Source organism: Sciurus vulgaris (assembly GCF_902686455.1).
Source record: "Sciurus vulgaris genome assembly, chromosome: 6".
Classification (NCBI taxonomy): Eukaryota; Metazoa; Chordata; class Mammalia; order Rodentia; family Sciuridae; genus Sciurus; species Sciurus vulgaris.
The window spans coordinates 13,982,214-14,004,100 of NC_136466.1; positions in this window are offsets into that span (position 1 = coordinate 13,982,214).

Below are 21,887 nucleotides of genomic sequence, written 5' to 3' on the forward strand. Positions count from 1 at the left end.
TCTATGAGATTCATCATTTTTTAAACTTCTCACCTATTAGTAAAATCATTTTTAAGTTCTTGTTTGATAATTCTAACATTTCTAATATTACCGAGTCCATTTTTTTTTGACTGATCCTTCCTTTTAAACTCTCTCTTCTGCTCCTTCCACTTCTTTTAGGGATCACATGTCTTTGTGTTTTTGTATGTCTAATAATTCCTTATCAAATGCTATGAAACTGAATGCTATATTATTGAGTTTCAATTGATAGTATTCCTTTAAATTGCTTTGAGTTTTATTCAGTTATCTACCTGATTTGTTGACAAATCTGATGTTTTTGAGACCTGATTTTATGTTTTGTTAGGAAAGGATTAGAATACTCAGTTTTTGGTCTAGAGTTTAACTACATCTAAGGAAGGTCACCTGAATGGCCAGGCTGGTCAGTACAATTTCTCCATTTTGGTTGGTCATAAAGCCATGGTTGCCAAGCACTAAGAGCCTCTGAAATACTTGTTCATCTTAGAGCTTTTCTCATGCTTTGCCTGATAGATCACCTGGGGTCTTCCCTTGAGGTTGCATAACTCAGTGCTTAGCCAAGGAAAGCAAGTGGTCCAAGTGAAGATACTTTTGTGCTCATTCTCACATAGCTTCCCTCTTGACTTAAACTTTACAGGTGACTCAGCAATTCCAAACCCAGACCTCTACTTCCTCAAGTCCATGAAAATCACTATGACCTCTTCTGCTCTGAAGCTGTCAAAATTTTACCTACCATCATATCATGGTGTGGTGTGGAAACTGACTCTTAGCAGAAAGCTGGGACAGTGGAGACTCAACTCACTCTTGTCCATGTTCAGGGTGAGTACACTCCTGTGTTCTTGTTGAGTCAATCTGAAACACTTGTTTTATATACTTTGTCCATTTTCAAATAAATTCTGTTTCTCTTTCTGTTTTGGTACTGGGGATTGAAGTCAGGGGCACTCCACCACTGAGCCACATCGCTAGCCCTATTTAATTCTTACACTGAGATCTAGTCCAAAACTATTACTCCATCTTGACTGGAAGTGAAAGTCCATTAAAATATTTAAATGAATTGTTTGCGATATAACTAGATCAGGTCAATGTAGAAGGAGAAATTCTACTTAAGGATAAAATGCCAAGTGTGCATTTCCCAAGTGTGTCCCTGAAAAGAGCACTCCAATGTAAAATAAATTTGCAAAATTCTGCATAGTTGCTAGGGTCTGGATGTGTGTTCTCCAAAGGCCCATGTGGTAAAGGCTTGGTCCCCAGCCATGGCGCTCCTGGGAAGTGGTGGATCCATTGAAAGGGGAGGCCTGCTGGGAGGATTTATGCCACTGGAAGCTTACCTTTGTTTCCAAGATACAAGAGATGAGTAACTTTTGCTACCATGAGCTCCACGGCAAAATGTGCTGCCCCACCACAGGCCCAAAAGGAAGAGAACCCAAATCATGGATTGGAACCTCTGAAATTATGAGCAAAATGACTCACCTTCCTTAGAATACCTTCCTTCCTGGTATTTGCTACAGCAATGGAAAGCTACCTACTACACTGCCATAGCCCTCTTTCCAAGATCCGCAATTCCCCTTAGCATATGGAACCCACCAAGAAATCTTCATGGGAGAACAGTCATGGTTTTCTTTCATCTCAGTTTCCCAAATTTACTTGATCAAGGATCCTCTTTTGTATTCTTCATTAACATTTTGAAGTTTGGAATATATACCTTTAAACATAGATAGATAAATAAATAGGGCATATCAATCATATAATAGATAGCAAATTGTTCTCTAACTTGAGACTGCTCAGGTCAAAACTGACATGCAGCCAATGACCGAGAAAGGAAAGGAGGTACACTACAGCACGTATGTGCACGCTCTCACTTCTCTCCCCGACCCATTTATTATCGCATCCCTGGGTTACAGTAGTCTCAAGTGAATCAAAGTCTCCTGCTTTCAGCTCCTGGGTGGAGTACATTTTTTTTTTTTTTGCTCATGCATTTTTTATTTTCTTCCTTATTTTTATTTTTGTTTAAACTGACAGTATTGATAGATGACTTCTGTAAAATCCCAAATGAAAATGTCTTCAAGAGTAGATTTTCAGGCACATTTAAGAGTACAAAGAGGGACAATTTTTTTTGTGGTGGGTCTGATGCTATGGTTTGAACATGCCCTCCTCAACTCATGCTGAAATTTAATTGTGGTTGGAATAATTTTGAGAAGTGGGACTTAAAGAGGTGATGGGTCATGAAGACTCTGCCTTTAGAAAGGAATTAATGCCATTATCACGAGAGTACGTCAGTTATTTCAGCAATTCAGTCGTCTCCCCTCCCATACACCTTGTGCACTCTCTTACCTGTGAATTCTTCACCCATGTTGTGTAACAACACCCTCACCAAGTGAGACCCTATGAGCCTAGATTTTTCAGTTTCTGAACCATTAGCTACACACATTTCTGTTTATAGTAAATTACCCAACCTCTGGTATTCTGTTATAGCAGCAAAACATGAACTACACCAACTGTAAAATATTTCTCAAATAATATCACATATTGGACTGATTCTTTTACACACTATTACCAAAAAGGAAAGAGGGAGAGAAGGAACTTAATTAATGTGTACTAGAACACAATTGGGTAGGAGGAGAAATTTATAGGGTTCTACAGTACAACCAGTGATAACCTAATAAATATTTTTATGAAGGCCAAGAAAGGAGATGAAACCTTCAAACATAAAGAAATGAAAACAAATGGAAATGCTAATTACCCTAATTTTATCAGTATACAATGTACACATGTATTTAAAAACATGCCAGCAATATCAAGAATACAAGCAATGATAAATATTGGCAAGGATGGGGGGAAAAGGTACACTCACACATTTCTGGTTGCACTGAAAATTGGTACAACTATTATGGAAAGTAGTATGGAGATTCCTCAGAAAATGTGGAATGGAACCAAAATTTGAACCAGCTATTCCACTCCTAGGTTTAGACTCAAAGGAGTTAAAATCAGCTTATTACAGTAACACAGCCACATCAATATTTATAGCAGCTTAATTTACATTAGCTACATTACGGAACTAGATGTCCTTTAACAGATGAATGGATAAAGAAAATGTGATATATATATATATATGTATATATATATATATATATACACACACACACACACATATACACACACACACACATATATATATATACACACATATATATATACAAAGTGGAACATTACTCAGCCTTAAAGAAGAATGAAATTATTGCATTTGCAGATAAATGGATGGAGCCAGAGAACATCATGTTAAGATAAATAATCCAATTCCAAAAATGCAAAGACTGAATATTTTCTCTCATATCTGGATGCTAATTCACAATAACAGGGGTTGGGAGGCTAGGGGAAAATAGAGGTATTTTGGATTAGGCAGAGGAGATGAAGGGAGGGAAGGGGTATGGGAGTAAAAAGGATAGTAGAAGGAATCAGACATTATGACCTTATTTACATATATGATTACATGACCAGTGTGAGTCTACATCTTGTACAACCAGAAGGATGAGAAGTTATACTGCATTTACGTATGATGTGTCAAAAATGCGTTCTACTTTCATGCATAACTAATTAGAACAAATAAAAAATACACTGTACCCAAAAAACCTGGTAAATTATTTTTAATTTGAAAAACTAAAAAATATACTTCTGAATATGATCTATATACTATAAATTTCTAATCCAAGGCAAAACATTAAATTATTCTCCTCAAAATTAAAACATAGGAATTAATAGACAATTATTAATGGATTTCTCATACTTCAGCACATCTTGGAGCGTGCTTTTGTTTTAGATTCACTTTTCAAGGTGATTTGTATAGAAAACACCCTTGAACTAGAGAAAACAAATGCTTTGTAGCAAAAGGCAAGTTTCCTTAGAATCTTGGAAGACAGAAATAGTGTTCCCTTTTGGAGCAAAGGACAGGCATGCATGCATTCTATTATAAAATGTTTAGGTTCCCTAAGTTCAGGGTTGCTGTTCTGTAATACAAACCATGTGCTGTGGTCTCCTGACATCACTCACTGAGACTTGTGTCTCTACTAAGTAGCTTAAGTAATACTGAGGCTCTGCTGCTATTGCTCTGACGAATAAAAGATTTTTTCTCTGATTGAGGGAGTCTATGTCTTCTACCAGTTTCACAGACTGAGATGACATTTCTTGACAGTAGGCAGGTAAATTTCTGGAATAATTGGGGTTTAATCCAGTTTAGAGACAGAAAGTTAGACTCATGAAACTGGGATATTTTATTCATAATATTAAATTACCTCCTTGTCATGTATGGAGTCTTGTGATTAAAAAGTTCAAGGTATTTATTTTGGTATGCTTTGTGTTTATTTCCTAGCCATCAATAGATCGAGTGAGAGGCAGTGAAATGCATGCTATATTTAAACCTATACCTTTTTAAAAACATACTTCAAGAAAATTCTATTTCTATAAGGTAAAAGAAAATTTTAACCTTCTTGCTATTATATTAGTTATAAAAATAAAAATCAGGACACCTTCCAAATTAGTATTATTCTTAAACAAATATGAAATAAAATAGTCAATGACCTTCCTATTAGTTCAAATTTCTCCAGAAATTTTAATATGTCACCTCTGAAATATTTTCCAATATATTTGGAAACAAAAAAGACAAGAAAATGTTTATCTATCCTATCTGGTTTTATAAACTACAAGCTCATAAGTTTCCTGTAAGATTTTGCAAGGTACTTAATTAATTAGTGAACTCATTTAAACCGTGCCCTTGGGGACAATTTTTCCTTATTTTTTACTTTACCTAAAAGGTCTCAGGACATTTAACCAATATGTAGTACAGTCATACTTTATAGTAAAAGATAAGAAAGGAGTTATAATCCTAGGCATGGGAATATCTCTTAGTCCCATGTGTGTTTCTTCACCCTAGGGTAGATTTAATTCTGTCGTAGATAAAAACAGCATGTAAGATATCAAGTGTCCAGTTATTCTCAATGATTGTTGGGATACCATGTCAATCCCTTACACTTAAAGTTATCAAAGACTTTTCTTTCCAGTTAAATGAGATTCAAATGTACTACATTTTTATTTCAATACATAATTTCAGATCAGCCCCTCAAATAGAGATGCTAAAGCAGGAAAACAAATTAGAAATTTACTACAGAAATTTTAATCTGAAGAAATCATATTTTCCTTGATTTCCTTATAAAATTGAAGCAGAGAAGGAATTTCTCCACAGCTAATATAGCTTTATAAGGATGGGGTCACTATGGAAGCATCCCAAATAGTAAAACAATATTCCATAAGCCTCATTGGGACATGGAAAATTAATACCTCTCTATTTCTTGTCTGTGTCTTCCAAAGGCTCAATTATTACATGAGGTTTAAAGAATTGGGAAGGAGATTGGTTTTTTAAATTATTATTTTAATCAGAAGTCCAATGTGTTCTATTTAAGGGAATAAACTGCGAAGCAGTAATTTAAGTCAGATTTGTGAGTGCTCCAATGTGAAGCTTTATTGGATTTTCAATTATAATTAACAGAATAATAACTAAAGATGTAAACAGAAACAGAAATGACTGTACTATCAAACACCTGCTTCATAATTATTTGAACAACAAAATGTTTTTGAGTCTCCCACTTATTTATAATCCTGGCATGTTTTTTAAAATTCCTGTCTATGTATCAATCTGCTTAATTATTTTACAGCTCTCCATGAGACAAAAACAACTCAAAAAATAATCTGATCCAGGTGATGAACTATGAGTAATAAAAATGTTGCTGGGAGGTCAGTTTACCCCAGTACAGCAGAAATACCAAGCAAATGTAAAAAATATCTGGAAGTTCCTGTTAATTAACCCCATCATCAGAGGGTATTGCAATGACCTGGAGACATCAATTTAGGATTTAGATTCAATGGATTCATAGTAATTGTGTAACTGAAAGGTAGGAATGATTTCGAACACTATCTTTAGAGCTATTGCTAAATAAAAGCAGGCATCTGCCATTCTGCCCTAAAGAAGGCTATGTACAATTTTCATTTGGCATCCTAACAATCTTATATTTGGTTTGAGCAGTACATTTTCATTTCATTCATCATTTAAAGACAGATAATCAGAAAGTCATTACATTGGCCGACACCAGACCCTTCGCTCGATTGTATCGTAATTGAGCACTGCAGAGCGTGTGCCAGATCTAATGGATAATGAATATATTATGTCAGTAGAACCTCCTCAGTGAAGCTCCTGGGGAATAGACAGAGGAGGTGGTGGGGGTGACATATAGGGTCACAGATGTTGCGCTGATTTACTGATGGAATGATTGTGTAATTAGGTAATCAATGGCAGGGACCGTGCTGTTGTGGATATCTCACTCTGAAAACAGAAAGAGCATATGATGGACAAGTCAGCAAGTAGCCAACACAGTTTAGAAAGACCAGGTATTGTCAACCATTACAGTATGCACATCCCGCAGTAGGAAGATTAAGATGTAGACGTGAACCTAGTAGTTACAATGAGAATCTGCAGCGAAGTTCTTAAACTCCCTTTCTTCATAGCCTGTCAAAGGCTTCTCCCCACCATCTCTTAGGAATAATGAAATCAGTGCAAAAGTACATGAATACTCACATTCCATAAAGGTCTTATAAAACAATTTGTTTTTTAATGACAGAGTATATTCAAGATTTTTTAAGCCCAAGATGTTCTTAAACATATCATCCTAATAAACATGGTCCTATTATAATGTTGATAATAATAGCACTATTTTTTAAAAATTATTGCATTACTTGAAGTTTTAAGGATTTTTATTTACATGAATTATTTATTAAAATTAACCCTAGTAGACAGGTATTTTTTTTTTTAATTTTCACTATGGAGATTCAAAAACTACAGCATCGTTAATCTCATAAATTTTGAAGACCACAATGTAAGTATATGACCAAATCAGCACTTCAAAATGACTGTATAACACACTATTTACTATCATGCTGCTTCATTATCTTCCTAGCCTGGCTTATATGCACTGGTTTATTTTTTGTATCTCATGTTCTCTTGTAAAGACTGTTTTTTAATTAAAACTACGCTAAGATTCCATCTCACCCCAATTAGAATGACTATTATCAAGAACACAAGCAATAATAGATGTTGGCGAGGATGTGGGGAAAAAAGTACACTCATACATTGCTGGTGGGACTACAAATTGGTGCAGCCACTCTGGAAAGCAGTGTGGAGATTCCTCAGAAAACTTGGAATGGGCCCACCATTTGACCCAGGTATCCCACTCCTTGGTTTATACCCGCAGGACTTAAAATCAGCATACTACAGTGATGCATCCAAACCAACGTTCATAGCAGTTCAATCTACAATAGCTAGATTGTGGAACCAAACTAGATGCCCTTCAGTTGGCAAATGGATTAACAAACTGTGGTGTATATACACAATGGAATATTACTTGGCCATAAAGAAGAATAAAAATATGGCATTTGCTGGTAAATGGATGAAGTTGGAAAATATGCTAAGTGAAATAGGCCAAGCTCAGAAAAGCCAAAGGCTGAAATGTTTTCTCTGATAAGTGCATGGCAATATATAATGAGGGGGGGGGGAGAGAAGAATGAAGGAACTTTGGATGGTGTAAAGGAAAATGGGGTTTGAAGGGGTGAGGGACAGAAAGATGCAATGAAACAGTATTACTCTATGTATATTTATAATTACATGAATGGTGTGAATCTACATTGTGTACAACCATAGAAGTGAAAAATCATACCCCTTTTGTGTACTTAAAATTAAATTTTTAAAAAGTAAAGAAAAATATTATCCTACAATCAAAACAAACAAACAAAAAAAGAATATGGTGTCTTCAACACTTTAGACTGAAATTAAAAAGTTTTTATTATGGATAATTGCACCCCAGGTACTTTAAAAATTTTATTTATTTGTTTCTTTCCTTGTGGAAGTATGGTTCATCTCCTTTGAAGAAAAAATGGACAGGCAATTTCTTAATTAAAAAAAAGACTGTTCTTTACACTGCCTTCTATGAAAGATATGCAAGAGCTCATGCAATATTACAAAAATTTTTTTAAAAAATCTGCAATTGATGAGTGGATAAAGAAACTGTGGTATATATATATACAATGGAATATTACTCAGCCATAAAGAATGATAAAATTATGGCATTTGCAGGCAAATGGATGAAATTGGAGAATATCATGCTAAGTGAGATAAGCCAATCTCAAAAAGCCAAAGGACAAATGATATCGCTAATAAGTGGAGGATGACACATAATGGGGGAGAGGGAAGGGTTAGTGTTAGGGTTAGAGTTAGGGTTAGGGAGGGGGGCAAGTATGGAGGAAGGAAGTACTGTATAGAGGGTAAAGAGGGGTGGGAGGGGTGGGGGGAAGGGAAAAAATAACAGAATGAATCAAACAACATTACTCTATGTAAATGTATGATTACACAAATGGTATGCCTTTACGCCATGTACAAACAGAGAAACAACATGTATCCCATTTGTTTACAATAAAAAAAAAAAAATCTGCATGTTATGTTTAAGGACACAAAATATTAGTAGTATGCCAAAGGTAGAGATCTTCTGGCAGTCGCCATTATTTCCACGATGGTGGGCAATTTGATGTTTCAAAAATGCCTAATGTTTAATGTGCAGTACACTTTATTGTTATACTATGGATTAAAACTCAATGTTGTCCATTATAATTTACATAGACCCCAATTACATTCTACTTCTCACACATTAAAATTATGATGTTTGATCAATTGACCTAGGCAGTGATTAATACCCTTGTGCCAACTTAGACATATTATGATTTTGGTGATACCAAACAAGAAGAAAGGCTTTTATGCAATGTTGTATATTGTCAACTCAAAGAATCTCAACCTTGGGCCATACTTATAAATATATATGTTGACAGATGAAAAAGTATTTGTTTATATGACAGGTTAGCAGTTGATAAAATTAGTAAGCATATAATAGACAGGACCAAGTGATCAAGAAGAGATACAGCCACATTAATGTTTTATAGCAGCTCAACTCACAATAGCTCAACTATGGAACCGACTTAGGTGTCCTTCAACAGATGAATGGATAAAGAAAATGTGGTGTGTAGATGTATGTGTGTGTACACACACACACACGATGCGATATTACCCAGCTTTAAAGAAGAATGAAATGATTGCACTTGCTGATAAATGGATGGAGCTAGAGGATATCATGCTAAATGAAATAAGCCAAACCCAAAAATCCAAAGGCCAAATATTTTCTCTGATATGCAGATGCTAATTCCTAGTAAGGGTAGGAGGGCACTAGGGAAGACAGAGTTACTTTAGATTAGGTAGAAGGGAGTGAAGGGAGGGGAAGGGGTATGTGGGCATGAATGTTAGTAAAGTGAATCAGACATTATTGTCTCATGTGCATGTGTGACTGCATGACCAATGTGATCCTGCAATATGTACAATCAGAAAAATGAGAAATTTTACTCTATTTATGTATGATTTATAAAAATACCTAAATGCATTCTACCATTATGTATAACTAATTAGAACAAATAAAAATTTAAAAAGAAGTGTTCTAGAAATTAGAGTTATCAAACATTTCAAAATTGGTAAAATTGATATATATATAAATATGTATATATACATAATTACATAAAATGGTGGTTATTTTTTAATTGGTAAATAAAGTAATATAAAATTGTCAAATGGAAATTGCAGGACCCAAGTATGAAATAGCTAGCATTGAATTACATGTAGCAGAACACAAGACAGTAAATTGAACAACAGATCAACAGGAAATACCCATATTGAAATACATGAGGAACCAAAGGTGATTAAAAAAATTATCTAAGAAATGCTTAAAAGCCTGGTCTACATGTAAAAGAAGAAGAGAGTATATCAGTTACCTACTGCTATGCAAAAAATTATATAATAGTGGCTTCATACAAAAATTATTATCTCACAGTCTCTGTGAATAAGAAATCTAGGCAATATTAGCTAAACTGTGTTTAGTCAAGCTACCTGAATCATTTTCAGACACACTGACAGCTTGGTCTGCAGTCTTATCTGAAATCTTGACTGGGGAAGGATTTGCTTCAAGTCCCTTACACGGCTCTTGGCAAGGTACTATTCCAGTCCCCATGGGCCTTTGGTTAGAAGATTCTGTTTTTTCTGATGATTAGCTGGAAGACTTGCTCAGTACCTTGCCACCTGGGCCTCTGAATAGAACAACTCATACCATGACAACTTCTTTAAGAAACACATGAAAAGGGGAGAAGTAGAAAGAGTGAGTGTGTATACACACACACACACACACACACACACACACAGAGAATTCAATGGCAAAGTCATAGACTGTAATCTCATTTGAGGGGACCTGCCTTGGTTACTGCCTCATTCTAATCATGAGAAGTAAGTCACTATGAACTACTCACATTCATTCAGAGACAGAATACTGTATAAGATTATGAACCAACCTTGCATCCCTGGGATAAAACCCACTTGATCGTGGTGCACTATCTTTTTAATAGATTTTTGTATGCGATTTGCTAAAATTTTGTTGAGAATTTTTGCGTCGATGTTCATTAAGGATATTGGTCTGAAATTTTCATTCCTCAATGTGTCTCTGTCTGGTTTAGGTATCAGGGTGATATTGGCTTCATAGAATGAGTTTGGAAGAGGGTTCCCTCCTCTTCTATTTCATGGAATACTTTGAGGAGTATTGGAATGAGCTATTCTTTAAAGGTTTTGTAGAATTCTGCTGAGAACCCATCTGGTCCTGGACTTTTCTTTGTTGGTAGGCTTTTGATGACCTCTTCTATTTCATTACTTGAAATTGATTTATTTAAGTTGTGTACGTCTTCCTGGTTCAGTTTAGGTAATTCATATGTCTCTAGAAATTTGTTGATGTCTTCGAGGTTTTCTGTTTTGTTGGAGTATAGATTTTCAAAATAACTTCTAATTATGTTTTTTATTTCAGTCGTGTCTGTAGTGATATTTCCTTGTTCATTCTGAATTCTAGTAATTTGAGTTTTCTCCCTCTTTCTCTTTGTTAGTGTGGCTAAGGTTTTATCAATTTTGTTTATTTTTTCAAAGAACCAACTCTTTATTTTGTTAATTTTTCCAATTGTTTCTTTTGTTTCAATTTCATTGATTTCAACTCTGATTTTAACTATTTCCTGTCTTCTACTACTTTTGGTGTTGATCTGCTCTTCTTTTTCTAGAGCTTTGAGCTATAGTGTTGAGTCGTTTATTTGTTGATTTTTTTCTTCTTTTGTTGAATGCGCTCCATGAAATAAATCTTCCTCTAAGTACTGCTTTCATAGTGTCCCAGAGATTTTGATATGATGTGTCTTTGTTCTCATTTACTTCTAAGAATTTTTTTATTTCCCTCCTGATGTCTTCTGTTATCCATTCATCATATAATAGCGTATTATTTAATCTCCAGGTATTGGAGAAGTTTCTGTTTTTTATTCTGTCATTTATTTATAATTTCAATCCACTATGATTTGAAAAAGCATTCAATAAAATACAGCATCCCTTCATGCTCAAAACACTAGAAAAAATAGGGAATAGTGGGAACATTCCTTAACATTGGAAAGGCCATCTACACTAAGCCCATGGCCAATATCATTCTAAATGGTGAAAAACTGAAAGCATTCCCCCTAAAAACTGGAACAAGACAGGGATGCCCTCTTTCACCACTTCTATTCAACATTGTCCTTGAAACGCTAGCCAGAGCAATTAGACAGACCAAAGAAATTAAAGGGATACGAATTGGAAAAGAAGAACTCAAACTATCCCTGTTCGCTGATGACATGATTACATATTTAGAGGAACCTGGAAATTCCACCAGAAAACTCTTAGAACTCATAAGTGAATTCAATAAAGTAGCAGGTTGCAAGATCAATGCTCATAAATCCAATGCATTTTTATACATAAGTGATGAATCTTCAGAAAGAGAAGTTAGGAATACTACCCCATTCACAATAGCCTCGAAAAAAATAAAATATTGGGAATCAATCTAACCAAAGAGGTGAAAGACCTCTACAATGAGAACTACAGAACACTAAAGAAAGAAATTAAAGAAAACCTTAGAAGATGGAAAGATCTCCCATGTTCTTGGATAGGCAGAATTAATATTGTCAAAATGGCCATACTACCAAAAGTGCTATACAGATTCAATGCAATTCCAATTAAAATCCCAATGGCGTACCTTACAGAAATAGAGCAAGCAATTATGAAATTCATCTGGAAGAATAAGAAACCCAGAATAGCTAAAGCAATCCTTAGCAGGAAGAGTGAAGCAGGGGGTATCGCAATACCAGATCTTCAACTCTACTACAAAGCAATAGTCACAAAAACGGCATGGTATTGGTACTAAAATAGAAAGGTAGATCAATGGCACAGAATAGAGGACATGGACACAAACCCAAATAAATACAATTTTCTCATACTAGACAAAGGGGCCAAAAATATGCAATGGAGAAAAGATAGCCTCTTCAACAAATGGTGCTGGGAAAACTGGAAATTCATATGCAAGAGAATGAAACTAAACCCCTATCTCTCATCCTGTACAAAACTCAACTCAAAATGGATCAAGGACCTTGGAATCAGACCAGAGACCCTTTGTCTTATAGAAGAAAAAGTAGGTCAAAATCTTCAACATATCGGCTTAGGATCAGACTTCCTTAACAGGACTCCTGTAGCACAAGAAATAAAAGCAAGAATCAACAACTGGGATGGATTCAAACTAAAAAGTTTCTCTCAGCAAAGGAAACTATCAGTAATGTGAAGAGAGTGCCTACAGAGTGGGAGAAAATCTTTACTACTCATACTTCAGATAGAGTGCTAATTTCCAGAGTATATAAAGAACTCAAAAAACTCTACACCAAGAATACAAATAATCCAATCAACAAATGGCCTAAGGAAATGAACAGACACTTCACAGAAGAAGATGTACAAGCAATCAACAGATATATGAAAAAATGTTCAACATCTCTAGTAATAAGAGAAATGCAAATCAAAACTACCCTAAGATTCCATCTCACCCCAATTAGAATGGTGAATATCAAGAACACAAGCAATAATAGGTGTTGGTGATGATGTGGGGGAAAAGGTACACTCATACATTGCTGGTGGGGTTGCAAATTAGTGCAGCCACTGTGGAAAGCAGTGTGGAGATTCCTCAGAAAGCTTGGAATGGAACCACCATTTGACCCAGCTATCCCACTATACCCAAAGGCCTATACCCAAAGGACTTAAAATCATAAAAATCAGCATACTACAGAGATACAGCCACATCAATGTTCATAGCTGCTCAATTCACAATAGCCAGATTGTGGAACCAAACTAGATGTCCTTCAATTGATGAATGGAAAAAGAAACTGTGATATATATATATATATATATATATATATATATATATACACACACACACAATGGAATATTACTCCACCATAAAGAATGATAAAATTATGGCATTTGCAGGCAGGTGGATGAAATTGGAGAATATCATGCTAAGTGAGATAAGCCAATCTCAAAAAACCAAAGGATAAATGATCTCACTGATAAGCAGATGATGACACTTAAGGCAGAGTGGGAGGGGTTAGTGTTAGGGTTAGGGTTAGGGTTAGGAAGGAAGGACTGTATAGAGGGAAAAGAGGGGTGGAAGGGTGCGGGGGGAAGGGAAAAAATAATGGAATGAATCAAACAACATTACCCTATGTAAATTTATGATCACACAAATGGTATGCCTGCACTCCATGTACAAACAGAGAAACAACATGCATCCCATTTGCTTACAATTAAAAAAAAAAAAAGATTATGAGCCCCAGGGGGAAGGTGTCAAGGGGAACCCCTTCCTGTCCACGGCTCAGAGAATGAAGCCCAAGGTGTACTTGAAGAAACACCATCATCATAGGGGTGCCTCTCAGCTCTCTGATCTATGAAGCAAAACTAGCCTACAACACCTGTGGAAGACGTGACCTGCTGTCAAGGCCACAGTTCCCATATTCTGCTCCCAAGCACTACGTCCAGCATAAACAACGAGGCAGTCACACATCAGGAAAACAATGTCTCCCTGTGACTTTGCCCAAAGACCTATTCAATAGTCTTGGCATAGTTATCCACTAGGTCACTGCTGTTAACATGCTACTATCCAAATATCCAATCCCTTTTCCTTCTCCTTGTCCTGTACTCAGTGTTAGGCATAAATTGGCTTGTGATAACTCCTCTGCCTTCTTCTGGGTCCTTTCCATGTTATATTACACACATTTTTCCTACTACTTTTTTTTCCCCCCAAACAGTGACTGGCTAATATTTTTTCCAAAATTGAAGAAATACATTAAACCATAGAATGAAGATGCTCAGTAAACTCCAAGAAGAACAAAAGAAAAATTCTGAAATGTAAGCCATAAAAATTCTTATAGCAACCATGGCTTGTGTGTGTGTTGAGAATGGGTGGGATCCATTGCATCCAGAGGAAAAAAAATCAACCTTATAGCTTATGAAAGCTAGATGACATTGAAAGCTAGACTACTGACAAGCAATCAAAGAGTTTATCTGCCAATTGAATGCTCTATGCCAAACAAAAAGTATTCTTCAATAATTATAAGGACACATTTACACATACAGAAATGAGACTTTGTCACCAAAAAAGTGTTATCTACTAAACAAATATTTATTCTAGTAGAAGGAACATGATCCCAGAAAGAAACACAACAAGCAAGAATATGGATCACCAGTAAAGGTACATGATTAAATCTGAGTTCATAGTAACTTTTGTGTGTGTATGTGTGATACTTTGGACCAAATCTAGAGCTTTGCACATGCTAGGCAAGCGAATACCACTGGGCTGCAGCCCAACTCTCTCTTTCTCTCTTTCTTTTTCTTTCTTTACTTGCAGGGTTGAGGTTGCTTGCACTTGTGACCTTCCTGCCTCAGCCTCACAAGGAATTGGGATTATAGGTGTGTGCTACCTGGATAAATTAACTTTCGTGAAACAAGTTTTTGTATGATTAAAATATACGTAAAATTAAAATAGTTTGACTAAAATAGCACAAATGAAATGGAGATTTGAATAAAGTATATTGGTTTAAAATCCAAAAATCTTAAAGGTACCACTTAAAAGAGAACAATAATTCAAGAATGCATGTTTCTTTTATAATTTCTAAAATCAGTAATAGAAATACCTGCTTATTCTAAAAGGAGTTGAGATGGGAGGAAAAATGTTGGAAAAAATAGAGAACAAACAGTAACATACCAGATTTAAATCTAAATATATTGGTAATTATGCTAATATAAATGAGCATCATAGATGAATGAAAAAGTCCAATTGTCAGATGGAGAAAATATTACTAATTGGCCTTGGGTATTTGATACACCTATTAAATGTACATAAAATGATAAGTTAAGGACACAGGCTGGTGGCTGTATATCTAATCTGAACTTTAATGTGAAATGGTTACACATGGCATGCCACTAGGTATGCTGCAAATATCACCAGCAGCACCTACTGTGTTCTGAGTCAGGGAACAACACTAACTTACTATGGCAGTAGGAACCTCTCTGTACAATTACAGGATAGTAGCCCATCTACACACTCATGGTGACAGTATGTGTACATTCCTGCAATGTGACTTATAAAGTGATTGTGAGAAAACCTAAATAGGACCTGAATCTTTACTAAAAATATGGCCAGTTCTGGATGAAAACCACATAGGAGACAGCTTGATGTGTTAGAAGAAAAACATCATATTCTGAAAATCCTAATGAGAACCTTGCAAAGGCATAATATAAAAATTGAGAACTAATTGGTAAGGATATAAGAATTGATATTCTCCATGCTGGTGATTTCAGAGAGTATCAGTGGACGGTTTGAAGATTATGAAGATCCAATTTAAACTTTAGAATGAGAACAAAAACTAAATTCCTTTCCTTCATCATCATTATCCCTTTTATTATAATGGTTGTATAAAAAAAAACAAAAAACCTTCCCCTTTCACTTTTAACCTTGCCCCTCCTTTGAAGGTAGGGTTGGAGGAATTTTCTAATTTGACTCCAGCCTGGGAGACAAGTAATTTTATTGCAATAAATTAGAGATATTCAAGCATATGATTAACCTTCAAACTAACAACCATCTATATTTGTCCAGATTCTTCACTAGCTGGCCTTTAAGCTTCTTCTTCTTAATTGTGAAACATCAAAGGATCTTTTTCATTGATTTGAAATGCTACTTTTATTTCTCAGCATTTATGTTACCTATGCTATGTAATTGAGCAGCTTCTTATTAATTGGTAACAATCCAGTCTATCTGTGAGCCATAAACATGTCCGGATGGTCCTAGACACCTATACTGAGATCTTCTTCTACTAGAATATTTTGGTTCTAGTGAAGGATAACTGCCTAAAGGAAGTTGTAGTACCTCATTCTTTCATATAACATTTATTTGTAAATGTGGCAAAGAAAATGTGTCTACCCTGCTCAGAAACAAAGTGGATCCTAGCACAGAAAATGAAATAATTAAGTTTCTCAATGTTTGGAACACCTGAAATATACTAAAACCATGTTACAAGATGATAAAGACCAAAGAAACATGATGTTTTAAATCTTCAGTTTACAAGGGCAAATAGCTTTCATTATATAGAACCTATGTTGAACTAATCCTTTCCTCCTTTTTCCATTTTCTGAACAGCTTTGCCCCTGGTATCCAAACTGACTATATATTCTATACGAATGTGTGATAGAGGTGATTTTTAATGGGATTTTCATTGCTAAGGAAAGAGTGACATCCCAGTTTCATAGTGCAGAGCTTTATTCTCAGGATGAACTGTCATTTCATTCATATCAGTCAAAGAACTACTTTCTTTTCCCTGTACAGCAAAACTCTGCGTTCTCATAATTTGAAAACTAAAACATTGCCGACAACAAAAGGCCTTTGACAACTTTATTGTCTGTCATAAATCAATCTGGCAAGATCAAGTGACAAAATATGAAATGTCAAACCTATACTTCTGTCTGTTAAAATGATAGTATTCTCTGTATAGCTAATGCACATATTTATTTTTTTCTAACCTACCAACAAGCAATACGTCTGCATACTTGATGGGGGGGAAAATCTCACTGCACAAATAGGGCAGAAAGCACAAATTAAAACATATGTCATTACCACTTTTTGAAGAATAGAGCTAAGATTTTTTTCAGTAATACCAATATGTAGAATGATCACACTAAGCAATAAATCTAAACATCACAAGAGTATTATGAGACCTTGAATAAGGTTGACCTATATGAAATTTCCATTTTTTTTAAAGTCAAAATAACTGAATGCAAGCATTTCAAATGATTCATCATAATTATCAGTATGATCTCATTAACACTAACAGTTTTCCTATGGTGTACAATGGGGGCATAGTTTGTGAACTCTAATTTTTAACTTCTGAAATTTTAAAGGCTCAGTGATGGAAACACTGTGACATCTAGGATACATTCCTGGTCATTCTTAGAGCACAGAGAGGGCAGTTATCCTCTCTGTGAAATGCTCGAGACAGGAGAAGGACCAAATAGACACAGTTTCATCATGCTGCATTAAAAGGAGGAACATGGGGGAAAATGTGGGTAAGCATATGAAAAGGTCTTTTCTCACATTACTCTGGAGTCAGAGGACAAGCCTCTCTATTCACTAATCTAAAGCTTTGATATTTTTACATGAAAGAATCACTGCCCTTTCCTCTGGCCTTGGAATTAGGTGGCTGTCCACCATGTTGTTCGCTGTTGTCTTTTCCTCTTTTCCGCTTCCCACCTTTGACAAATAATATTCCATCTTTCTTTACTTGTTTTCTACCTGCCATTGCCTCTGCACAGTTGGGCCTCTGAAGGAAGGACTGAGTTGTTCTCACTACTCTTCCCAAACTTTCCCAAACTTAAGTCATTTTGAAGGAATGAAAGAGAGGATGAGTTAGTTCATTGACAAAGAGAAAAAGAGAATTCTAAGATGAATAATATAAAATGTAATGGTTAGAAATCACATATCTGTAAGCAATCACAATAACTATAAATGGATCTTAATTTAATAGCTAAAATACAGAGATTATCAAAAGGAACTAAAACAAATACACATGAATTCTTGGTAGCATCCAGTGTGTGTAGGCTCAATACAATGTTAAAGGACTAATTATAGAAAAATTAGTAAAGATTTAAAACATAAATATAGCCAAAAGAAATTCTGTATCTGTTTTAATATTGAAACAATAAACTACAAAGTTAAAAACAATAGAAATAAAGACTATTACTGTCTAATGATAAAAAGTCAATTTACCAGAAGGTAATAGAATTCCAAATTATATGGATACAATAACAGCTTCAAAACATAAATATATATATGTATATTATGTATATAATTTGAAAAATTCACAGTCATACTTGGAGATATTAACACATTTCTATCATTAATTTATTTATCAGACAGAACAAAATAAATGAAACAAAACTATTAAAAACATAAGATTTCAGCAGCTTATTTACCAAGCTAAATCTAATTGATGTATGATCAAATATTATCAAAAGTTATGCAACAGATGTTGAGCATATGTGAAATCTGTATTTAGAAAACCATACACAAAGTCATGAAAAATACCTTAGCTCATGTAGAAGCTTCAACATTACAACAATCCATTCAATAATCAGCTAAAATTGAGAGAAAACTAAATCTTCAAAAACATTTTGGAATTTCAACACATTATAGTAAATGTATCATAAGGTAGTGTGAGAAATCCAAACAGAATTATAATGTACTTAGAGACGGGCAATGGTGTAAATGATCACAGGATGAGGTCAGGGAGAAATGAGAAAAATTCAGAGGTTTAATGTCTACATCAAGGAAGAAGAAAGGCTGAACATGACTACCCAAGCACTTAGTCCACTCCAGAAACCAGCAAACAAACCAGAGGACAAATCCAAAGTCAAATGAAAGAAAAGAAAGGCACACTGGCAATGACCAACTAACCTAAAAGTTGGTTTGTTATAAAGTCTAATAAACATACTGCTGACAAGGTCAGTAAAGTTGGTAAGAAAAAGTAAAAAGTAAATATTATTAGAAAAAGCAGTCAATATAGGAGACATTTTAAAAATAGTAACAGAGCCAGGCAGGGTGGCGAAGTCCTGTAATCTCAGTGACTCAGGAGGCTCAGACAGGAGGATACTGAGATCAAAGCCAGCCTCAGCAAAATCAAGGGGTTAAGCAACTCAGTGAGACCCTGTCTCTAAGTAAATTACAAAATAGGGCTGGAGATGGAACTCAGTGGTCAAGTGTCCCTGAGTTCAATCCCTATTACCACCCCTGCCCCCCACCAATAGAGTAACAGAATCTTTTAGGAAACAAATAAGAAGAAAGTTTCTGTAAAGTAAATTAATTTTCCAAAAGTGACCAAGGGAATGGAATACATCAAAAGACCTTTAACAATTAAAGAGTACTAATTACCCCATTAAAAACACACCCAGGATACACAACAAAACCTATATAATAGTTTCTAACAATACTCCAGGAAGAGTGAATAATTAGAACCCGCATTTTTGTAGGGAATTTCTGAAAAAGCTTTCTCAGTCTGTCACATACTCAGTAAATGCATGCAATTTAACAAAACTTATAAGGACAAGATAAAGAAGGGTGATTTGATGAAGTACAAAAACAGGACAATCATATTTTGATGGTACAGATTTCAAAATTTATTTGATGGATAAGATTTCAAAAAGTGTTAGGAAAAGCAATCCATCAATATAATAATCATTACTGTTGATAATCAAATTGGTGTTTTCTAGGTATGCATCTAATAATAAAATATCAGGATATGCAATATTAATATATTTAATCATGTTCATTGATATAATTAGAAAACAGTTTTAGCTCTAATACTCAATGTATTTTGACAGAATTTAATAGCAATTTGAAATTTAAATAAAAATCAGGAAAATCTGGGAATAGGAAAAAAATCTAAACATGATAAAAAATTATCATCTTAAAAACAAAAACATGCTATGTTGAAATTTATAGCCATCATTCACAAATAATCCATTACAAATGTACTAGAAATCCTGCTAAAGTAAAAAGAAAAAGGAATTTTATAAAAATTTTAATGTAAGATAAAAAACTGACCTTATTCATAATACTAAGTTTTCTACATCCCAAAACTAAAGGCATTAATAGTTAAAAAACATGAAATTTATTAAGAGTCCAATGAAATCACTGGATAGGATCAATATATAAAAATTAAATATTATACAACAGCAATAAAATGGTGAAACAAAAATAAAATTTGTAATGGCAACAAAAACCACAAGGTGCTTGTAATTAAAGCTCTTCGAAGTTTACATGTTAATGGAGAAAACTAAAAAATGTTCAAAAATGAAATCTAAGGTCATGAAAAGGAATAAAATGACCAAACACTGGAAATGTAACAATACTGACAAAATTATCTTGAAATGTCTATGTAAATGCTATGAAGCTCCAACCAAATTCCCTAACAGTGATACTAAATATTATATTGGGAAATGAAAAGTCAAGGATAGAGACGACACCTCTGAAAAATAAGAAGGGAAGAAGGATTTGTTCTATGGGATATTAAGATAATTGAAACAATACACTGATCTAGACTTTGGCACCAGAGCAGTAGTGAGGCAGTAGATAAAAGGGTAAATTAAAGGTAACAACATAAACCTCTAATAGTGCTGACCACCAGACCTTTCTGTGAGGATGGAAATATTCATTGTCAGTGCTGTGGATTTAGGGTAGTTATGAGTGACATGGACAGTGAGCTTGTGGAATGTTGCTAGACTCACTAAAAACAAAAAACCAAAGGCTGATTGATTTCTCTGATATGTGGATGCTAACAGAGAGAAGGGGGAGAGAACAGATGTTTATTGGATTACACAGAGGAGAATCAAGGGAAGGGAGTGGGGTGGGAATAGGAAAGACGGTAGAATGAGCCAGGCATGACTTTCCTATGTTCACACATGAATACATGACCAGTGAAACTTCACATCATGAACAACGGCAAGAAAGGGATACTAATTAGAATAAGTTATACACCATGTCTGTGTATTATGTCAAAATGCACTCTACTGTCATGTACATCAAAAAAGAACAGAAAAAAGAAACTTTATTTCTATTTTTCTTAATTCTAATTGAATTTAAATGTATTTAGCTACAGTGACCATGGTATTCTCACATTAGTTCATCCATATATGGCCACAAAATTTAACAGAGGTGAGCGCAGATTAAACAGGATGGGTTAGCCATGTGGACAGATATGGTTTCCACTTCACAACGTACCTACTCTAAAACTGCAAGTGGATTAAAATTCTAAAATACAAAAATTAATAGCTAATAATATTAAGAAGAAATTATAAGAGTAACTTTCCTGTTTCCCCTAGTAGAAAATGCTTTCCAAAAGACACAAGCAGAAAAACGATGAAGAATCCAATTTTAAATCTTCTGTGTGTCGAATATAATCATAAGCAAAATGAAAACTATAAACTCTAGACAGAGAGATGGTATTTGTAATGTGTTTAACTAATAAAGACTTTGTGTCCCAAACAGATAAAGACTTCTAAAAATCCATTAAAAATGTTAAAACCCACAAAAAACTGAGCAAGAATATGAAGAGAGGCAGCTTACAGAACAGTCCACATGAAGTGTGATCACACAGGTGAGAAGAGGGAGAAACTCACTGGTTTCAGTAAAACAAACTGAGACTTCCTGCCCACCAAACTTGAAAATAATTGACAGCCCCAAGAATTGGCATTGAACTTCATCAGTAAGAATTCTTATACCCAAATGGAAGGAAAGCCGACTGGTGTAACCACTTTGGAGGGAACTACA